Source organism: Argiope bruennichi, chromosome X2 (assembly GCF_947563725.1).
Source record: "Argiope bruennichi chromosome X2, qqArgBrue1.1, whole genome shotgun sequence".
Taxonomy (NCBI): Eukaryota; Metazoa; Arthropoda; class Arachnida; order Araneae; family Araneidae; genus Argiope; species Argiope bruennichi.
This window is the reverse complement of record NC_079163.1, coordinates 117,365,622-117,384,812: the sequence shown is the minus strand read 5'-3', so window position 1 is coordinate 117,384,812 and position 19,191 is coordinate 117,365,622. Positions and strand designations below refer to the sequence as shown.

Sequence of the window (19,191 nt, the reverse complement as noted above, 5' to 3'; positions counted from 1 at the left end):
GATATCTCAACAATAATTTGTGTCACTCGGTTTTAAGAACAAAGTAAGATGAATGCAACAAATGCGACATGATTATAGGAGTGAAAGGAAATTCCAGACACGCCATTGTAACTAGATATCTTGATAGAGGAGAATATAACTCGATTAAAATAGAGTCAAGTTCGACAACGACGTAGAATCATCAGGCAACGTTTAACAAATTACGTTCCTCGTTTTTTTTAGCGGTGACAGAAGAATAATACAAGCAGTGGAAAAGTAAAACCGGCCGTGGTGATTGCACACAATCCACTTAAATTTCACAATTAATTCAATCTGTCAACGCCAGAGCAGTGTCATCCATTCCTTCTTGAAAGAATGAAAAAAAATAAATAAATAAAAAATAAACAACCTTCAACAGAAAGAAGAAATCGCGGCAGCCATCTAATACTAGCCGAGATATCTAACTTCCAAGGAAAAGCATTTCTTCGCAATCGAGTGAGTGACTCACAATTATTAAAAGGATTGAAGAAGTACGGGTTGGGGTGGGGGGAGACGAGGGCGGGAAAAGTGAGGGTGAAAAGAACTAGCCCGATCGTTTTTGATCGAGGTTCATTCGCATTTAAAGAACCTGCCGGATTGCTTTTTTTTTTTTTTCACCTAATCCAGGTCATATTACAAATTTTCATTCTGTTGTCAAGCATTTGCATACGCAATAAACGGCACGTTGAGAAGAGACAAAATAAAAGAAAGCGCATACGGCTTCTCGTGAAAAGGGGAATAATGGAAATTTGAAACAGGGCGGTAATATCGTATAAAATAAACAGTCCACCGACCTAGTTTGCGGTAAATGGGCTGGGTCAGAGTTCTGAAGTCCGGTATTTTGTGTCTACTTATTTGATTTCACGCAATTGTTAAGAAACCGTTTCACAGAGGAATTTTTTTTTTTTTTTAATAAAAATTTGATTCTTTCAAAGGGCGTAGCTGATCTGCAAAGGCATTCTATTGCATAATTCGCAACCAAATGGCCGAATATTTCGGCCTACCAAAACATCGATATCCCTTTTATAGAAGCATTTATTAACAAAAATAGAAACTCTAATAGCGAAAGCTCTGTTATGCGCATTGTTTTTTGGATTCAATGTTTTTTTTTTAATACAGAAACCGACTTTAAAACCGTTTTTTTAAATTTGTTAAATTTGAAATTCAACGTTCAAAATTTACATAGTAGACAGTAAATACTTGAATGAACATTAATAATTTGCCTATATTTTATTTAACTTGCAACGATGTAAATGCCCGTGATCTGTATATTTATTTACATTGGTGGGAAATATTTTGAACGCAAGCAGGAAGCAGTTTCATAATATTTATGATAGTATAATTTTAAGAAAACTCCTAAAAACTTTTATTTTAATAAGGTTTTGAAATTCGAAAACCTGTCGTTCAAATCAGGTACTAAGAACCAGTTTCACTTCTGTGCTAGTGAAATTTCAACCACGAAAAAAAAAATCTTACTTTCTTAAAAAAACTATAAAGGACCTAAGTTTAATATTGGCCATAAATATTTAAATAAATTGAAAAATAAGTAACAGAAAAATAATTATGAAAATAAAATAAAATAATCGTCAGCATTAAAAAAAATAATTCATTTTCAAAACTAATTCATCAAACTAATTAATTAACTAATTACAAACGAAAATGAAATAGTTTGTTATTTATGGATTCACTTAAAAATGTATAAAAAAGCAAAAAAGGAGAATCACGTGGAATCCTTAAAAAATGAAAATCATACACTTATGGGCAGTTTTACAAATAATGATAATCAATTAGAAATCAGTATTAAATAATTTTATTTTGATTTAGCTCCAAATTACCAGTCGCAACCTATTTTCTCTATTTTACATTTTGACATAAAATCCTTAGATATCTCTCAATTTAATAGAGATTTAGTCTCTATTTTGATTAGAAAATAGACTTAAAAGTTTAATTCTAATAATATTTTAAATTTGCATATCACTTTCTTAGAAGTTTGTCTCTCATCATAATTTTATAGAGATAGCCCCGATTTTATCATAACCTATATATTTAATCTCCCTTTTAATCAGAAATCAGTGTTACAAACAGAATTCTGATTGCAATCTAAGTTTACCTGCTGATTTCTAATTTGTTTCTTTCGCTTTACAACACTGAAGCCCTGGAAATGTCTGTCGCTACGCAAAATATTCCATACTTATTATTCTACCAAGAAATGCGACAGCGATTCATTTCATTTCTAAAGTATCCTCGACAAATGGCTTTTCTTCAGGAATGCCTATTACAAACGCTAGAGGAGAACTATTTTGTTGCGAACAAATTCGCAGGAAATCGCAGAAGTTGGTATTGCTGAGTTATTAATAACGGAAAGAACCAGAGTCATTGCCCTTGTTGCAGGAAACGGAATTTTTAAGACAAGACGATTACTACTTAGTGTAATTGATACTCCGATTACCGGGCTATGTTAAGACGTCAACGCATATCTGATGTAATGCACTTTTTGACGAATATTTACGGATGCGTTTTTGAAATTTTCCTGCCTTCCGAAATGTATTTTAGGATAGATATTATTATTTCTTTTTTAGACGCATTATATAATTCTAAATTTATAGAATTGCTGCAATGTTCTCTTTCTAAACGATTGAAAAAAAGAAAAAAGAAAATAAATAGGATGCGGAAGAAAGAACTTTTCATCAGTTCTCTGACTTTATTATTTATATTTACAGAATCAAGGTAATCATACGAAAGATTTTTCCAATTTAATTTTATGTATGTTCGTGGGAGATTTGCTTTCAAACCTTAAAAGACTTATTTGAGACAATAAATCAAATAGATATTTTATTTTCCTTAATGATTGAATGATTCCGACAGCTTTGTAAGGCTAATTTTGTATTTTCAACAAGTCGAGACTTAAATATTAAAATAAGCATTTTTAATTTGTTTAAAATTTTACCATAAATATTGAAGTAAATAGAATGAAAACATATTCATTTAATGTTCAGAAGAATATTTTATTTTAAACATTATAATAGCATACATTTATGTAAAAGAAACTTTCTTATCAAAATTATAATCTATCTAACCGTTTACGCTATTTATGAATCATCGAAGTCATTGAAAAAAAATTAACAGTGAATTCTACTACAGAATAAAATATGTCTAAATTTAAAAGAAATAAAAGATAATTGCAATAATCAAAAATTAGGCAATAAAAACATCACTTAGTTTAAAGAAGAAGTATATCTAAAAAATTTCTGTTACTTATGTAAAAAACGTTTCGAGAAAAAGAAAAAAAAGAAACGCAATACTTATTTAAAATATTTAAAAGTAAAACTTAAATGCAAAGATTCGATAGACATTTCAAATACCATTTTCAGGTTCCTGAATACAGAAAATAAGGAATCTCTTTAAAGAATTATACATCCTCAAATCCATTCTTGTAATTCAAAATGATTAATAAATTAATACCTTTCATAGAAATATTATATTTCTATACCAAACTTTGAAAATATTTTTTGAAAATTTTCGTTGCTTATTGACAAAATCTAATTTCATGTGGAGTCCTGTGAAGCCACTATTTTTATAAACAAAACCAAATTCAAGGCCCTATACTTCAAAGAGGGATTTTTATTTTGCGCGTATTAGAGTTTATGGTAATGAATTGCAGATAAAACCTTTTGAATAATAGACATTGCCGAAATATTTTCCAAAAGATTCTAATTTTGATGAAACTTAAAAGAATTTCAAATGATTATAATAAATGTTTGAATTGTTGCATTTTAATGATATAGCTAATTCGGATGTAACTTTCGAAAATGAGTTAGTATTTTTGAAAAAAATTGAAGATATATTTTTGTATTAATTATTCATCTCAGAACCATAAAAGTGATTTCCAAAATGATAAAAGATATAATTTAGTTAACATATACAAACTACATTATTGATAATCATATTCTTTTAATCACAGAGTTATGAAGTTTTGGATACATTTTGTAACATAGAAAGGAATCGTTTTAATTATACATCATTCTATTCTTCTCAGGTTGATGTTGCAATAAAAGGATGACTAAAATAAGATATTAATGCTCGCCATACATCGTGAGAAACCTAACGCAAAAGTTGTCTAATAATGTTTGACTTGGAGAGAGGAGCGGAATGTGGTTATGGGAAACGACAGTTGACCAAACATAATACGACAGGGAGATTTAGCTGGAATTACTACCAACAGCTGATGCTCAGAACATGAGATTTATTGATTTATACGCACAAGGCCATAGTTTCATCATATTAAGATATTCTAGGAATTTTATAATAAGCGAAAGAGAATATTTGAATATTTCTAAAGCGAAATTATTTAGCCCATTTTTATCGAATGAATGATATTTTTATGGGAAACAGTTTTCTTAATTGAAATCCAAAGTTGAGACAAATTACTTTATATGTCTCTCTATCATTATGAACCTTAATTTTCATCTGGCATCAGAAATTTAACAAAGTGTACGTTTTTTTTCTTCTTCCTACACACGGTTTGAAGGGAGAAAATATTTGTTAATTTTATTTTTATTTCTCGCTGGTCCAAAAATCTGGGAATAAAAATGGAAGATGATAGATAATTAAAAATAAATAAAAAAATATTACACTGTAAAATAAAAGCGCAAATGTGCATTTATCTTAATATCTTTCATTTACATTTATCTTAAACTTTTTATAACTTTTTTTTTGCTTTTCATCCGTAGCCCTGCAAATCTGTATAAACCAGATCGAGGAATGCAGTATGAGTAAATGAAACAATTTATTTTATAGCTTAATTAGTAGTAAAAAAATAATTTATAAATTAGGAACTGATTATTTAAAATTTATTTATTAAAAATTTATCATCACCAAATCAAAAATCTAATTATTAACATTCATGAATTGTTTATCCATTCAATTAAAGCCTCAATGTATTTTTTATATGTAATTCTACCCCTACAATTACAATGGAGCAGTTGCGCCTGTTGTTTTCATTAAACTGCTCGGTCCATGAATGAATATTCTTAGCCTATTGTATCTACCATGCTTTCCATATGAAGATATTCTGATGGAGAAATCAAAATTTATATATAATCATAGATTTGTAAAAAGATCTACAAAGGTTAAAATAAGTTTGTTCTTTGAAAGTTTTCTGCAGATAAAACTCTGTTTGAAGAAAGCAAGAATTCTTCGGAAAGAAAATGACTTTTCAAAAAGATTTTATGCAATTTAAAATTAAATCTTTTTGGGAAGAGCACATGTTTCCGTTGTTCTAAAAATCCGTATGCCCACATAGAAAAGCAAAAACCTAGATTCTTCCTAGAAAACCGATATTATATACAACACTATTGTTTTCATAGTGTCATATACTGTAAAACTATACAATGCATTTATCATTTATAGAAGAAGACTATTTCTTAATACAAGGAAATTTATTCTACAATCAGTATTCTACAATTATTTCAATATTTTGTGGTTAAATACATAAATTCATTGAGTCTAATTTTTTAAACACAGACCAATGAAAAAAGGAACTCAATTAGAATTGTAAAGAAATGAAAAGAAGTAATGAAAGAAGTTCTACAAATCTACTGCATACTATAATATAATATTTCGAATCTAAATAATACCTCTCATAACATGACAAAACATGAAAAATCATGAAACAATTATTTTTATCATTTAAACATTCCATTTGCGACATGAACATTGCATTTACTGCATGACCACTGTGTAATACTTTTACATAGTGGAATTTTACACTTTAATCTGTTTGAAAATATAGACACTAATGGCTTCTTTTCGTACATTCATACACCGCAAAGGATGAGATGACCCTCCAGATTTAGAGAACTTAAATAAAACCAATTTTCCATAATGATGTATTTTTATATCACAAAAAAAGCTAAATTTCTCTTGCATAAATTTATCAGCATATGCGAAAGTATAAATATTATTGTTTACTCCTACCTTGTTTCTATCCGAAAACAATTTCTACTATATGTTTTTATTACTTTTTAGAGAAGTAATCGCAATTTGTAACACCGGCCGAAACGAAATGTATTGAGATAGCGCGCCAACAATGAAAACTGTCATAGACAAATAAACTGTCAAAGATTCTAGCTGAGCGCAGAAACGATGAAATAGTTTTGGTAAAATTAAAATTAAGAAAAGCACTGTGCAAAGGATGCTACATAAAGAGATGTGAGGTTTTAAACATAAGATTCAGATCTACATCGCTATGCATTTAAAGGTTAAACGATGTGAATTTCAAAATATAAAGTAATTTTTAGCAAATAAAAAAAACTTTAAAAAGATTAATCAAGAAATAGCTCCTTTCATTTTTGTCTTTCTCTTAATATATTACTATATTTATATTAGAGGTTTTTAAAAAATTATATAAAAACTCTTTAATTTGTAACAAAATGCATAATATTTTCTAGATCCCCATCTGAGAATGAACAAATCAAATACTTTTAAAACTTAAGAAGGTAGTTAAAAACACGGAACGGTTTTAACTTTTAGCTCAAAGGAAAGAAACATTTAAAAATGCAATTAAATAGATAACCAAAATAATCAAAGAATACAGGATGGGATATATTGCACGGTATTATAAAAAAATATCATTGAATTATTCTCTTTGATGAATATTGGAAGTTCAATATTTATTCCTATGAACGTTTTCGTTAAAATACTAAAATAAAAAAAAATCGCAATATTGAATAAATTTGTTTTAATTATATGGGAATGTTTAATTTATTTGCCTTCTGAACTTAGACATTCAAAGTATCTTTAATAATTAAACACTTTTTTTTTTGTAACGGATGATTTTTACTTCAGAAAACTTCATATGCTTTGAATTTTATTATGAATAAAGATTTCTTTTTCCTTTTTTAGTCTTTTTACAACTTTAACCTAATAATCAAACTTTTATGAATTTCACTATTTATTTAAATCATTATTCCCTCCATTTACCATCCAGAATAACACGATAATAGAACACCTTCAAAGCATCTATTTTAAACAAATAATAAAAACTCTTCATTACATTTTAATAAAATATATATATATTTTAAAACTCGATAGAAAAATTTAGGAAGGGGAGAATTTCAACGCTTTATCCTGGATTTATCATAAATTTTCGATACTTTTTTAAGTATTAACGAATATTTAAAAAATGATGAATTAGAGTACAAAGTTTTATAACTAGTAAGAAAAAGAATAATTAAAAATATTTCGTCGATTTTTAGCCTAAAAATATTATATTTTCTGTACTTTCTATTCAATTCTTTTAAGGATGATATACCATCATCGTTTCAAGGATTTTCAAATTATCCTGAAAACTGAATTGAAATCTTTTAATCTATTCAAATTGTTTAGAGGTCACATTAAATCACGTGAAGTTCGTCTTTCAATGCTTCCGAAGCCAAAAAAATTACAGCAGTTAGCTAGTAAGAAGCAGCTCAGAAGTGGATACCTCAATCAAGGGCAACAAGGTCAGGCGATCTTTATTCAGATCTTACGCAATCTTGTTACCAATTGAAATCGAGCTACAAATTTGGAAATAAATCTTGTATATTTAAAGTTTGCATAATTACTTATCTAACTGCTTAAGATGATATATTGAAAATTTTCAATGCTATTTGGCTTTCGAAACACAATGTTAAACAACACAAACGTTTTCAACATATTTTTGCTATTTATCCTAATTAGTGAAAATGTGTAAAATTTGAGAAAGGCGTTTGCAGATACTGTTAAGAAGAAAGACATATGCAAGGTGTCAGCTCTGTATATGGCCCAATAATTAATTTATAATCCGCAAGAGATAAGCGCAAAGATCCATTTGAAAAACTGTTCTATATGACATAAAGAATTGTATTTTATGTCATTCTAATTAATAAATGTACTCCTCAAAAATTTCAAAGTTCATTGGTTCTACAACTCCAATAAACAAACAAGCGTGGAACAAAATATTTCCATGTAAATATTTTAAATAGAACATGTTCTCCTCTTCTGGGACCACAACTGACCGCTTTCTGAAGCTTTCAATTTTAGCATTTTAAACCAATCAATATTCCTCTCATCCTCGAAGTGGGCGAAGTCGCAAAGCTTAAAATCATCTATAAAAGTAATATTCAAATCTTCATAAACCGATCAAGTTCTAGAGCGCTAGAGCGGGAATTCCGAGTAATCTTTACATGTATATGACAAACGGTGAGACTAAGAGTTTTGGGTCATCCAAAACTTTTAATGTCAATTAATTACCTTTAATCTGATAATTAATCTAAAACCTCTTAAGGGGTTGAATATAAAAATTCAAAAGCTGTGCAACTTAAAATTATATGCATTTTGCTTTTTTCTTATATATATATATATATATATATATATATATATATATATATATATATATATATATATATATATATATATATATATATATATATATAGTGCATAGATATGCGTGGAGTCACGGACACAGACAGTAGCCAAATTATATTTTTTAAAGCCAAGGTCTTAGAAATAATTGATGAGGTTTTTTTATGAATAAATTACCACATTAATACCTCTTGAATACTTTCTCACACTGGAATAATTAAGAAGCGTCTACAGCAGCTAATATTTCTCTTTGTAATTTGAAAAAAGGCATCGGAATACTTCTTTATTATTTACTCCATTATATATTTATTCCAAATGGGTAGGGTGATCAAACTTGGAGAGAGGAAAGTTCACACTATCAAACCCAATATTGAAAATTGGCTAATCTAACTAATTTGGCTTTATCTAACAAATAGAAAAACTGCTTATATTTTTAATTTGTTTGAATATAGGGTTTATGAGGTTTGCTTACATTCATATGCTTGGAGGAAATGCACCAATGAGTTCACGTTGTAACAGTCTTGTAGCTATTCTATATATCTTTGCAGCATACCAAATTTTAGTGTTCATCTTTTAAATATTGTTTCAAAAGGCCTCACATCAAAAACCACCATTACTTGGTAAAATTACACATTTATTTTTTGTTTTTTTCAAAGTCAATAAAGTTTTATCTTTTTGTTTAAACAATGTTAAGGCGACCAAGGGTTTTTTTTAATGAAAAAATCATTATTTCAATTCTTGAATTAAACAATAGGGGATATGGGAAGCCTATATTTAAAAAAATTATATTTCTATAATTTTGGAAGAAGTTATGAGCATTTAAAATTTGTAATCAAAGCGCTACGCCCACTTTTAGACAGCAACATTTTTTTTTTATTGTTCATTATTTTGAAAATGTTTTTAATAATACAAAGGTATTTAAATTTGAAATAAAAACCTATTAATTAATTTATTATTTTCTACACTAAGATTTTAGTATTTTTGCAGATTAAAGCTAAATGAATAATATAAGTTTCTAATGTTTTACCATTTTTAAAACCACATATTCACTGTAGGCTTTAAATGTATGCAAAAGATTTAAATACACAAAGAAAGAATTTTATTGATTAAATTCATATAATCTACTCTTTACATCATATAATCTACTCTTATTCATATAATCTCTCTATAATCTACTCTTTAACAGTGTGATTCAGTCATACCTTTTTCCGAAGACGTAAATTACTTTTAATTTATTAGTATTGAAAAGTAGCCACACCGATTATTACGTTAAAAAAATTTCGTGTAAAAAATAATGGCAAACTATATTATAAAAATTCAGTATTTTTCTTTCATGGCCTTTTTATTACACACAAACACATTACATTTCACCGAAATATCTTTCTGAATCTTTCTCTAAAACAAAATGGTGAATGAGAGTAAAAAGATAATTGGGCAAAAACAATGAGAATTCATTATATAATTACTAGAATAAGGAAACAAGGATTACGATAAGGAAACAAGGATTATATTGATAATTATAACGGAAAATATAATGCAAAAATTGTGATTCTTTACATTCATAATAAAATAAGCGAAACGATAACGATAGGCAAGGAAATTATATGTAATTCTTTTCTTAGGAATTAATGAATATTCCTATGCAGATGTCTATCAGAAATTAATGAATATTGCAATGAGGAATAATACATTTAGATCAGTACGATTAGAACAATATTTTGCTAATGAGTCAGCATGTATTTAATATCATTAAAATCATCATCATTTACTGTAATATATAAAAATTATAATCGTTTTTGACATGCATATATCTACTCTCTCTCTCTATGAGAAACAAACTGAAATTAATAATTTTTTTCGTGAAACATGCAATACTAGATATATTTTAAATTTGATATACACATTTTCGATATCATTTGCTTCAGAATTTACTCCACGCAAATTTTATTATTCAAATTACCAAATTTTTGGAAAATTTCAAAATTTATTGCGCTTTAAAATTATAAACTGTCGAGGTGGAAAATGGCATAAAAAGAACCACTAAATTTTGAAAATTAATTACTAGAAATTTAATTTTTAGTAACATACAAACTATTTAAAGCGATACATGAATATGTTTATTTTGCGTTATAGAGTTAAATTTTACTGCAAGAATTTCATATAGATACAAATATTAATTTTTCTGCTTATATATTCTTTCTATACGCATGCCATTGCTTTATGAATATAAGAAACAAGACGAAATATCTACCGCACTGAAATTTTATTTCTTCTATAACTTATTCTATAGAAATAAACAGTTTTACGTTTATCGAAGCTAAACAATTTGTTACTTGAGCCGGCTAACATACCTACCAATAATTTTTACAAGGTCAGAGGATCCGAATATAGACCATAATTTAGATTTAGAAAAATAGTTCAAAAGTTCTTGGCTTATTCAAGGAAAAATACAGTACAGCTTAAGCCAGAGTTTTACACTTAAAAAATGCCTTATTTAAAAAATTAAGAAGAATATCGCTATAAATGCATCAAACGAAAACTAATGGAAGGTAAGAAATCATTGAAGCCGAAACAACTGAAACTGATGCAATGAATATATTAAAATATATTACAACGTAAAATAAATTATATCTTATACGTTGATAAATATACATACATTAATTTTGTCAAATCTAACTTTAAGCATAACAAAACTCAAAATTGAAATAAATGCAGAGCAGAGTTGACTCCATTTTATCAAACTAAGTTCTTTTTCCAGTAAAAAACAAACAATGAAGCAAACAGTTGTTAATTTTAGAAAAGAAAAACGTTAGCAAAAATAGCTAGTATTTCAATGCCAGGAAAATTGCAAAATCTCTGTCATGTAGCGGGCACTCGTTAAATGTTGAAACCACAAACCACAATTCACCACTTCTAAATACTTCTTTTCGTAATGATGCGAAAGCAAACATTTTCTACCATAAAACAACCTGTCTGTAAAATAATGTGAGGAAACTAATTATGTGCCTATTTATCACTTATTAAAGCAAAATAGATAATTTTCCATTAGATACAACCAATAAACAAAACCAATAAATTAGCACACCTTCCTCTTAGTTTTTAAAACAATTAAAATAATCTGTCAACTAAGATTTATTTGACAACACATTCCATATCAGTGCTGTATTCAAAATAATCTGAAGGCCACCGTTCTTCGGATTGAAAATATTTACATACTACAAAACAACTACCATTCCAATTTTACACGAAATCTGTAAACATCTTTCACACGACCAAAAAATTTAAAGAAGAGATATTTTAAATTAAATATCTTTTCATATATGAAAATGTAAATATTTTAAAATAAGATATTTAATAAAATAGTATATTTGGTACATCTTCCTGACTTAATGATGATCTGCAATCATATGTTTGGCACTGCATAGCCAAAAGAAGATCTTGCACTAATAATCCCAACCAATCGTTAAAGATCATTTATAATGATCTTCACCAACGTTACTAGATTCCTTAGTTGGCTGTTATTAAATCCCTCGGTATCCTTTGCATTCCAGATGTTAAAGAGAAGGAAAAAATATTTAATATAGCATAGGAAAACATTTTTATGTTTCAAACTAATCCTTATCGAAGTAAGATTTATTACAGTCATTAAATCTTAGAGGAATATCGTGCATTGCAACAAATGCAGCTTTACCAAAAATACCATTTCTCAAAAATTTATTAAAATTGTAGTTTTTTCATTTTTGAAATATCGGATATAAATTTCATTTTGAAATTAGCTTTTGAAGAATATATTTAGAGAAACAAACTTTACAATCAACTTTTCCGAGTCGACTTTCTTCGTAAGCTCATTTCTCCTAATTAGATTCAGAATAATTCATGAAAATTTGTCTTGTTTAAATATAATAATTGCATTGTATCCTTAGTATGTCGTCCTGTATTAACTGAACCAATGAAAAAAGAATAAATAAAACAAGTTTTGATTTTCACTTATTACTCATTAAATATCATAAAAATAATACTATTTTGAGATGAGGAATGTCAATGCCTGCAGATAGAACAGATATAAAGACCTGCATGATGCCTATTGTTATACAAATACTCGTAATTATCTTAGGTTATTTTTACTTTATCATATAATAAGAGTAAGAGAAAGTATTGTAATTGACAAAAGTTTCAAACTCGGGACTGAAAGAATTTCCACGTTTCAGAGATTTCTCTGAGTCTAAAAAAACACATCTTTTTTAATTATTTCTGTCTAGCCGACCATTTATCTCTCTGAAAACAAGATAATTTCGAAAACTCTTTGAACTAGAAGCAAAAATTTAATGTGTTATCGTTACACCAAATTGTTAGATTTTTATTCAATTTTGAATGAAATCTATTCAGAGGAAATCTGTCTATCTGGCTAATTGAATATAAATCAATTATAAAACGAAGAGAGCAAGAAGGATAAAATTTGGTACACATATCTAAACGGTAGATACGCGTCTAATTTGGAACAAAATCTGTCCAAGAATTGATCGCCTTTTGATCTGTACTTTCCAAAGCATGTAAATATAGCATAAAATTACACCACATTTTTAGATTATTAAATTTTGACTGAAATCTATTCAGAGGAAATCTGTCTATTTGGCTAACTGAATATAAATCAATTATAAAACGAAGAGAGCAAGAAGGATAAAATTTGGTACACATATCTAAACGGTAGATACGCGTCTAATTTGGAACAAAATCTGTCCAAGAATTGACCGTATATTGATCTATACTTTCCAAAACATGTAAACTCGATAACTCAAAAACTCAATGACTTAAATATATACTATTTGGTATATGATTTTGTGACTGCAATTATAGTTCTGCTTCAAAATTTGGCTTCACTAGGTCGAAAACAAAGACGACATCCAAAATAAGCATTTAGTTTTCAGGTACCTGTGTACTAACCGAAAATTCCAATTCTAATAGGCTATTTTGTAACTATTACTCTCTAAGAGCATGCGATTATTAATGCACAATAGCATATATTAGAGAGTATGCAAGAAAATTTTGGAGAGGATAATTCTGCTGGTTATCAAAAATGAGAGTATCCGTTTTCTTCTGAAATGCGTTTTTTATTGTTGTTATTCCTAGCTTTTATTATTATGTATTACTATTATACCCTTTATTATTCCTAACTATAAAGGGATGCAGTCTCATTTTGTCTCTTAAATTCAATTAAAAAAACTAAATATGTCAACTACTAAAACCCAACTTTGTGAAATGGATATGCTCATTTGTAATAAGAAACTCTTCACTTTACCATTTTAAACATGAAAGCACAAGGAACCTCAAATTTACTTAAGCAGCGTATGCCAATATTCAATGATGATAGATAATCATGTTGAATAGTCTTCAAAATAAACTAACTGTAATTCTAAGACAGACAAACGCAGACTTCATATAATGAAGCGAAGGCAATATTTAGGTAACTACAAAAATGGCTAGTTATTGTCAACTTGGCCAAATTCTCAAAATGCTATGAATGCGAAACTGTTGCAGATGATTCATATGTACTACTTATAATTTCATCAAAATCCTCGCACTCCCTCAAAATCAAAGGAAAAAACATTCACTTGTTTTCTTTTCGAAACAACTGATTTATAGCTATCTAATTAAAGTATTTACTCAACGACACACATTCTAGTTCCCGAGATAAATCTACTATAGAGTGCTTTTATTTAATGATTCAACTCAAGATTTATGAGCCGATTAACAAAACTGATTGATTCTGTTTAGAAGCTTCCTCCTTTAGAAAGGTAATGTGTTATCATTTTTCAATGTCTTTGCCTGAACTTTGGAATTTGGGGAAAATATTTTTGAAAGAATTCTCACAGATCGACGGAATTCTCTTGAAAGAAAGAAAAGCGAGTGAGGGGAAGTGACCTTCGGGTTCTTTTCCCCGAGGAAAAACAAAAAAAGAAACCGGGATGGTTGGGATCGATTGCCGCATCCACTCCATGTCAGAAGAGTTACGTGATCCCGTGTCCGAATGCGATATCTGCTTTTCCACTTACACACCTTTGGCCCTTATGAAAATGGGACTATTACGTTAAAAGGAGAGTTCATTGCTTCTTGATGCACCTATCTAGCATGCGAGGGTGGAAAAGACGTTCGATAGAGAATAGATTTATTGCAACACAAAATACTTTACCTTCATCAATTATCGCTTGGCTAGGAAACGTGAAAGTCAGCCACTTTGAATAGAGTTTTATGGTTTCCGAGAAAATGTTTACTTAGTGAGAGATCGCATTTATTATCTTTCTAGGGAGAAACAAAACTGTATGGTTTTTGGCAAGAATTACTTATTATTTAATCGTCTCACGCTATATTTTTTATGCTGTACTTATGGCTGTGTATATGGTAGATTGTTTTTTATATTCGCGGAAAATTTTCTTCTCTTTAAGAGCAATTGTTTAAATTATGATGAAAGCTTCTGATATATTTGTTCTTAACCAATGTTGCGCGAAAATTAGGAAATGATAATTAAATTATTTAATAGGAAAAATGTTGACTGTAAGTAAATTAAAATGTCATAATTATGCGTTTCATGTTACTATGATGACACTAAATAGACTGAATTTCATTTAGACAATGATAAAAGAGTTATGTTTTTGTTCACAAAAGGTGAAGACTATAAATTAAAAATGAATACGCTGTTTGATTTAGCAACATTTATATCCTCTTTTGAAGCCACATGAGGACTATTTTAAGACGGATCTCTTAGTTGAATATTTTGATAAATACAAAAAAAATATAAATTAAATATTATATTGATTGAAATAAAAAGACAGGTAATAAAATATAGTATCGCGAATTATTCATATTCAGAAATCTACTGCAAGAAAGTAATCTTTATGCACAAGTGCAAAATTTTATTAACTTTTTTTTACTCACTTGGTGGAACAGAATGTAACCATTTTTTTATTCTTTATAAAAACAGGACTCTAATAATCTTTATAAAACTGGATCTTGCAATCAGAAGGGTTTTCTTCAGATGATAGAATTTTTCAATGTAATTCACAGACTTTCAACGAGTAGATGAACCATAGGTAACCCTTAAAAGGATTGCTTCCAATGTCATTTCTTAAATGCGATTATGTTTATTGGATTAAAAAGCATAAGCATAGAAAAGATTTAAACTTCATGTTCCTCCTTTTGACTCCTTACGAAGAATGGAAATATTTACTCCTAATCGATATATCGAATATTTATCAAGCGTTCAAAACTTAAAATAAAAATAATCATTTATAAAAACTTGAATGAATATATGGATGTAATTTACAAATATTTATAATACATACACCTAAAATGAAAATGAGTTTCGTCATTATTTATAAGAAGTTAATTGATATTTCACCATTCAAAATAAATCATTAATGAATAGATAATTTGAAATAAAAGAAATTGGAAGAAGCTGTTTAAAAGAAGAGTAGGCAAAAAGACAAGAAATTTTTTAAAAATCTAAATACAGAATAGTAATATATAAAAAAAATTAAGTCAGCGTTAGAAACGCATTTCTTTTCCTGAAACATAGGAAAAGAATGGAGGTCTTAATTCAATAATTCAGACTTTCCGAACCATTTATTTTCCTGGTGATCATTCTATTGATGCCAAAATTCAGACGGAGAAAGATAAAAATTAAGAAATTGGATTAAAACTGATATGGAAAGTTGGTCACATTTGGGCTCAGGAATTATTGAGGTAAACGAATTTATTTAATGCTGTTAGACAAACGCAGTTTTCTTCTACATTCTTTCTAGTTAAAATCTTGATATATATTAGAGAAAATTATAATATCTATCGAAAAATACAAGGATCGAAATAAAGATGCCTATTTAACAGTAACAAAAGAAAATTTTATAACTCCTTGAATTTTCAACTCATGATTGCATAGAAAAATGACAAAAAAATATATTGCATCTTTTGTTAAATAGGATGCATACTACTATTTTATTCACTGAAGTCTTTTTTATAAAAAGAACATTGCAAAGAAGGGGTTACAAATAAAAGTAGCTAACTACTTTTAAATCCAGCGTCGTATTGAAAAATGTGTTCCAACAAATGAAACGCCAAAGGCTAACACAGGATGAAATCAATAAGACTCAGGCTGTTTCTGGAAAAATGCTTCTGACTTTAAAACTTGAGACGTTGCTTCGAAACAATTCAATGAAAGATAAAACTCGTGAGGCCGTTTCTGCAAAAAATAAATAAATAAAATAAAGAATGCAGAAAAGAAAGAAAATAAGCGAGGGCCATTTTGAAAATTTAGCTGAATCTAAGAATATCTCCTTGTATCTTTGAAAATCGATGGAAAATTTTCAGAATCGATATCAAAGTAGATAGAACTTTAGCTAAGCTTGGTACTCACGATAAAATTTTAATTTTAATACTTCGAGCTCGGGATAAGGTGAAAAAATAAGTGAAGTGTTTTTGTTTGCGCATAATTATGCAAACAGTTAGATTCGTAAGAAAGGAATAAATATAAAACGAGGTATGTTTTTTTTTTTATTCTCAAAGAATACTTTAAAGCGAAAAGTGAATTTTAAGTTTCGGGTCTTGTTAGCTTCATTAACTTTTCAGCCGCCTTTTTACCTTTTTTATAGCTATTTTTAGGGCTTATTTATTCACAACGCTTCCAGTTAAGTCTACACACTTTGTAATAAAATGAATGTATGGTTGTTTAAATGATAATGAAATATAATTAAACTAATAAAATGAGACGAAATTTTATAATTGCATCGTCAGCTAAAATTGAATAATAACGAGACGCAGTTACTACATTGCCGAAGGCAAGGGAGTTAATAAGGCTGGTATAAGATTCTCTTACCTTATTCTTTCTAATACTTTATTATTATTATTATTACTTCTGTCTATTACTTCTTATTATACTTCAATCTAATATTTTTAAATAAAACTTAGTAAAGAAATGTTTTAATCCCTTCTTTTTAAATAATTTAACCGGTCAAAATATTTTATCCTCAAAATATTTTATTTTTTAAACACTATATTGAAGATTACGTATTTGTATGACCATGTTTATGTACATTGAACATTGATGAAAAACAACAATATTTAGGTAAAATAGATGCTATGGTTGCATTTTGTACAACAAGCAATTCCACAGAAAACATTTAAAGCTACAATCTATCCAAACAAAACTTTACCTCAATATAAACCATACTTTCATAGTAGTTTATTATGTGTAGAAATATTTGTTTTGGGAGCCCACACATTTTTTTTATTCCCTGTTTTATACACGGTTAAATTCAAGAAAATATTTAAAAATTCTCCTATTTCTTTTCTGAATGTTTATTGAAAGTTTTCGTATGAAGGGAAAGGGGATTTAATCAATTTAAAGACAATCCTTCCATGGAAATCTTTACAATTTTGTTGTTATCAACTTATTTTTTTGCTGGGTTTTCATAAATATAGATATATTCTTAAGTAAACTTGCATAGATTAAATTTCGAAACGTGATATTATAAATGAATGGAAAAATTGCAGATGTTTTTTGTAACATTACAAAATGATCATATTTGAAAATTTTAGAAAACTATAATGAAGATAAGTAAAAGGATAATCAGAGTGTCAAAGATTAATAATATACTAGTTTGAACAGAAAAAAAAAAAGATTTACGAAAGCAATTTCATTGCACGCATTAAAAAACTAGAATACATTGTTCTACTTCCTTTGTTTAATAGAGTTGTTTAAGTAAGATTAAAAAAATATCCAACCTAGTTTAAACAAGTTGTTCTTACTTTTTCTTATGTTGACCATGTAACCGATTATATATTGAGTATTGGGACTGAAAATCTGGAAAGGAAAATCAGTAATTATTCACATTGTGTCAGAAAAATTTCTTCATGTGTTTTTCGAAAACTTTTCGCTACGTGTTTGTATTTCTGATGATTGCTTATAGTATCCTTGATAAACAAAATTATCGATTCTTTATTTACAATGATAAAAAGTAATTGATTTAATAAAAATGTCGTTTTTTAAAAAATAAAAATTACTTTTATTTTCTTCAAGAATTTTTATTCAGTATCATTGCTTTAAGTTTGTTTAGTTTTAAAAGAAAAAAAATGGTAGATATGAACGATTTTTTTAGAAATTAATGACACTTATGGCATTTGAATATAATTTAAAAAAGTTAAGAAAGATAATATAACCATAAAATGTAATTAATTTTGTCCTCGTTTCTGCTGCATAATTTGTTATTGTTGTTCTGAAGTTTAGCTTTCCAAAAACAATAATATATGCTTCATGAATTCCATAAAAGTTATACAAGATTAACTGAAAATATTTTTTTTTAATTATTTGCTATGTTTGAGCGTATTATAGTAATTAGAATATCATAATTAGACATATTCTTTTATATCAAGTTGATTCTAGAATTTTGGGCCTAGGCAATGCAGAAAATACTAAAATACAGCTTCAAAATATTAAACCATTTATTTTTTTACATACATTGTAGGTATTCGAACAATCCCATTAGAATGCCAGCTATGCAAAAATTATTCACGTTATTGGCTATTTATTACATAATAATTGTTTTCTGTGTAATAAATACAGAAATTATAGCCTAAACATTTAAGTTACCCATCTGTAGTGCCACGATAATGTAAGTAAATAATTATAATACTATAATCTATTGAGAAAATATTAGAAATGATTAAAATACAGAAGTTATCGCCGAAGCTTATAAATAATTCCTTGGTTACATTAAGAAAATGTTGAGATAGCTTACACCTAGG

The 19,191-nt window shown here is 27.9% G+C and overlaps 1 protein-coding gene across 3 annotated transcripts in view; it reads right to left on the bottom strand.

Annotated features, from left to right (window-relative positions):
• Positions 1-19,191, bottom strand: part of LOC129960170 (carbohydrate sulfotransferase 1-like) — a 174,997-nt gene that overhangs the window by 23,871 nt on the left and 131,935 nt on the right. The window lies entirely within an intron of this gene.